The sequence below is a fragment of the Cicer arietinum genome, chromosome 2 (assembly GCF_000331145.2).
Source record: "Cicer arietinum cultivar CDC Frontier isolate Library 1 chromosome 2, Cicar.CDCFrontier_v2.0, whole genome shotgun sequence".
Taxonomy (NCBI): domain Eukaryota; kingdom Viridiplantae; phylum Streptophyta; class Magnoliopsida; order Fabales; family Fabaceae; genus Cicer; species Cicer arietinum.
This window is the reverse complement of record NC_021161.2, coordinates 44498730-44504074: the sequence shown is the minus strand read 5'-3', so window position 1 is coordinate 44504074 and position 5345 is coordinate 44498730. Positions and strand designations below refer to the sequence as shown.

Genomic DNA, 5345 nt, shown 5'->3' with positions numbered 1-5345 from the left:
ACTTTCTTTAACAACATCTTGGGGTAGGCATAACTCTCTTTCAAACGGCAAACTAGGTGTTTGATGCTCTATTTCTTTGTTGACTATCTCATCTAAGATCTCGATTCGATTGCAACCTTCTCTTTCTTTTGAGTGTTCCATGGCTTTTAGAATGTTAAAAGCGACGGTTTCCTCATTTACTTTTAAGGTTAAGGTGCCATCTGCTACATCAATCATAGCTCGCCCTGTTGCTTAGAATGGTCTCCCCAAAATCAAAGGAATGTCATTGTCTTCCTCCATGTCTAGTACCACGAAATCCACTGGAAAAATAAACTTGTCCACTTTAACCAACACATCTTCCACCACTCCATAGGGGTGTTTCATTGAGCGATCCGCAAATTGTAGCATAAGCTGTGTGTCTTTGACTTTTCCAATGCCCAGTTTTTTGTATATGGAAAGGGGCATAAGACTCACACTAGCCCTAAGATCACACAACGCCTTCCCAAAAGTTCTTTTTCCAATAGTGCACGGGATTGAGAAGCTTCCAGGATCCTTGAGCTTTGACGACATTTTTCTATGTAGTATAGCACTACATTCTTCAGTAAGCATCACTGTTTCACCGCTGATTTTTCTTTTCTTCGATAGAATCTCCTTCATGAACTTAGCGTATGTTGGCATCTGTCCTAGTGCCTCTGCAAAAGGAATGTTAATCTGTAATTTTTTAAAAACATCGAGGAACTTACCGAATTGTTTTTCTGTTTCTTCCTTTTTTAACCTTTGAGGAAACGAAAGTCGAATTTCTGGTTTTGGCAGTGGTTCCCTTTTGTGTACCACAGGTTCTTCCTCCTTTTCAAGAGTGGTGTGCTCCTCCACTAAGGTCGGCGTGACTGTTTCTTCTGAGTGGATCGAGCTTGAAGTACTTACACTTTGTTTGACTTTAAGCGATACTTGTTCACTTACCTTGCCACTCCTTGTTGTCACGGCATTGACATTATTTCGCGGATTCGAAACCGTGTCACTAGGCAAATTTCTAGTCGTTCTTTGTGCCATTTGTTGAGCAAGTTGACCCACTTGAGTTTCCAGATTCTTTATGGATGCAGAGTGATTTTTCTGGATGGCTCTTGACTCTTCAATGAAAGAATTTGCGGTTGTCACTAATTTCTCCATAGCACTCTCCCAAGCAGCCTTTCTAGGTGGAAATTAGTTCGTTTGAGCTCCTTATTGACCCTGAGAACCACCTTGTTGATCTCTCCAAGAAAAATTTGGACGATTTCTCCAACCAGGGTTGTACGTACTAGAGTAGGGATTATTCTGCCTCCACAAAGGTTACAGCTAGCCTTCTTTAGTAATTTGACATAGGCTACTAGGGGTTGTATATTTAGAGCTGTATTCCTTTCTTTATCTCAGTGGCAATAACATCTTCTATCTGTTTTGAGAATAACCTACCTGGGACCAATCCATCCATAATATTCAACTCCAATACACCACTTGTTGATCCACCACCTCTGTCATACAACATCATTTGTTCATTTGATGCCATGATCTCAATAATCTTTTGTGCTTCCGTTGCAGTCATGTAATTCAAAGAACCACCTGCTGTGGCATCCAACATAATTCTAGTGCTCGATCTCAAACCATTGCAGAATATTTACATTTGGGAAGTGTCGTCATAAGCATGATTAGGACATCCTGCTAGTAAGTTTTTGAATCTCCTGTAAGTGTCACAGAGAGATTCTCCCTCTTTCTGTTTGTAACTGGAAATCTCTTGCCTTTTTCTAACAAACTTAGCCGGGGGAAAGTATTGTTCCAAGAACTTATCTTCAAGATCATCCCATGTGGCGATGATGTCAACATGAAAGGAATGAAGCCACTCCTTAGCATCATCTGTCAATGAAAATGGGAACAGTTTCATTCTCTTGCCTTCCTCAGACAAACCATCCACCTTCACTATTTCACATAATTCAAAGAAATTTGTGAGATGTCTATTGGCGTCTTCGTTATGTCTACCAGCAAAATGAATCTCCTTCAACTCTCGGTACAGAGCGGGACTTATTTCAAACTTGTTGAATGTAACCGGTTGGTTATGGATGGGCAATCGAGCACGATTTCTATTCAGATTCCCATATTCGCCGAGAGTACGTTTTGGTAGTGGTGGATCGGTCAACTCAGTAACAATGACGGAATCACCCAAAACCTCTTCTTCCACAACTAAATGTCTTTCGCTTTGCCTCCTTTCTCGAGCCGCCTTTCGATGTGCTTTCACTGTTTTTTCGATTTCTGGATCAAAGAAAAGTTCAGCTGAGTACTAGCCTCGCTTACAAGGTTAGACAAATTATGAGTAATGAAGAGTTTAAAATAAAGAAAAATAAATAATTAAGTAAAAACAAAATAGTTTTAAAACATAATTTTTTTTTTGTTTTTTTTTAAATAAAATAAAATAAGAAATTTTATTGCAGAGCAAAAAATTTCAATTAAGTAAATAAATTAAATTCAATAGTGATATGCCAAAAACTTGATAGCGTTTCAGCAAGTGTGTTGAATTGTTGCAAGTAATAATTAAAACGGTAGTGCCGAGTGTCGAACTCAAGGATTGCGTTTTACTATTGAATTATATTTAGTTACTAAAATTGAACAAAAAGTTTCCGGATTGATTGAAATAATATTTAAAATTGACAACAGTAGTAAAATTGATCCTTTATAAATTGAGAAAAATGTCAGGGATGAGTTTCACTTTGAATCCACCCTTGGTGTCTAATTTGATCCTAGTTATTGAATTCTTTTATTAAATTATTACCGAATTCTCTTTATTATTCTTGCCCTAATGTCTTAGTGTCAGAACATTTAATTCCAAAGTAACCCATAATTCCTTAGTAGATTTAAGATTAGAATTAAGCTTTACCGTATAGAAATTCTCTTGTAAATTATTGCTTTGTAAGTTATTGCTTTGCAACTAATTTAATTGGTTCCAGTGTCTTCATGAAAGTTGTAGCTATGGACTTTAGCTTTCATTTGCACTTGGTTTGACTCCAATTGGACATTTAAAACTCCAGATATGACTGAAATACTCTACATGTGTCATGTTGATTTTTCACCAAAATTCAGAACTGCACTAAAACAAAACGCAATGTAAAATTACGAAAAATTCCTACTTAATCAATGAATTAAAAACACAAAACGTTTTATTAACTCAAAGGACAAAAATCAACAAAATATATCAAATAAATCCTTAATTTAACTAATGATTGAGGATAAATAAGACTAAAACAGTGGGAAAATATGCATATGATGAAGAGTCATCAGATATGCATGAGCTTAGACTCTACTTCACAATGTTGTACCATTATAAATATGAAGTACTTGGTTAAGATGCTTGATACTATGCCACCACCCAGATGGAATGATAATTCAAATTGATCATGTCCTCATAAATCTCTTAAACTCAACCCGATAAACATATACACGACATTCGAGATAAAAATATGTTGCAAGTCAGTTCCCCACATTTGGAGTGCTATCTTTAGGTCTCCTATAAATTCCCTACCAAAATACCTCTAGGGTCTAAATGTAGGGATACCACTAATGTGACACCCTAAATCCCAAATAATTTTTTTTTTATTAAGATAAAGAGTATCACATAATCATAAGCATGTCACATAAATCCAAAATTTCCATCAAACATAATGAATTCGAAATCATAATCTCAAACAACAGAATCCTTTTTGAAGTACACATACTTATGTTTTAAATTCAGTGCAAATATAGTCCCAACCCGATGTCACTATCAGAGCGGGAATTCCCAAAATAAAATACTCAAAATAACATCAACACAATGCATAATAATGAAGGTCTCCAAGGCATGGTGGCTTCCACCTCTCCTGATGGTATTAGTCATCACATGCAACTTACAACTCGTCTGCGTCCGTCGCAAACGCCAAACACAAACAACGAGGGGTGAGTATCGAAATTATGTAACAGCATAAAATACACGACGGTAACACGCAAACAATCAAATTATCACAATCTCAAAAACAGTCAAGTGTATAATATCAACGATTTATCAAATTCATTCACAATAAGATAATCACCATGATGGAATGCTATGCATACTCTATGCTTCATCATTTGGTACCATTCTACTCTGAAGTACTTGGTTAGGAGGCCTGATACTATGCCACTACAAGAGTGGACGGACAATTCATGAATGGCCAAGTCCTCATAGATCCCCTCAACTCAACCCAAGACACATATACGCGATGGTCGGGGTACTCTTGTGTTGCACGGTAGTTCCCGACCTTAGGGAATAACCCACTAGGTGTACCCCCAAGGTCTATCAGTCTTACCTTACAGTTCAACTGTAGCCCTCCACGATCAGGCTCATTCAGTTGTACTTCCCCGAATCACTAGGTTTGTCAGACCCTCCCTATATGATGACAAAATAATCCTAACTCCAAAATCTACAACACATATCTCATACTTACTTGATCATCCCAACTCAATAAGTTTTAATTTGACTTCACAATGTTCATCATTATATATCTTTATCAGTCAATCACAATAAAATCACAATATTTGGTTTACACTACTCACAATGCATCATTCAGTCTTTTCAATCACAAATAACAGATCAAACAGGTGGCATATTCAAGTGATATCACAATTTCATTCAAGTAGCAAGAACACTCCAGTAGATATCATTCACACAGTAACAATCGACATAATATTCATACAATCAGACGACATACAATCTTGATATAAATAAATTCACGGCAATTCTATAGGTTACTAAATTATATTTTAATCCTCACTATTACCATTCACATTTTATTAATTAATTATTATTACTCAATAGGGCTCTACTGTACGTAGTAATCCCCGAATGAACATCTGGGAATTTCGGAATTCCCATTCATCTCACGTTATTTTATGCTCATAATGTCGAACCTCATCTCACCCCTTACCTCGACTGAAGGTTTCGTCCAACGAATTTGATCTGCTAACGGGTCATCTCTTGGTCGGTCGTCGTCTCTAATAGTCCGCGAGAGAATTATAGCCACACAACCACCAAATACAAATAAATTACTTAATATAAATAAATGAATAAATAAATAAATAACAAAATAAATAAGTAAATGAATAAAAAATAAATAACTAAATAAGTAATGAATAAATAAATAAATGGATAATTAATTAATAAAATAAATAAATAAATAATAATAAAATAATAAATAAGTAAATGAATAAATAAATAATAAAATAAATAACTAAATAAGTAAATGAATAAATAAATAATATAATAAATAATAAATAAATGGATAAATAATTAATAAAATAAATAAATAAATAAATAAGTAAATGAATAAATAAAT

The 5345-nt window shown here is 35.1% G+C and overlaps 1 pseudogene; it reads right to left on the bottom strand.

The window, feature by feature from the left end:
* The window catches only part of LOC101515499 (uncharacterized), a 29179-nt pseudogene that overhangs the window by 13829 nt on the left and 10005 nt on the right, over positions 1 to 5345 (bottom strand).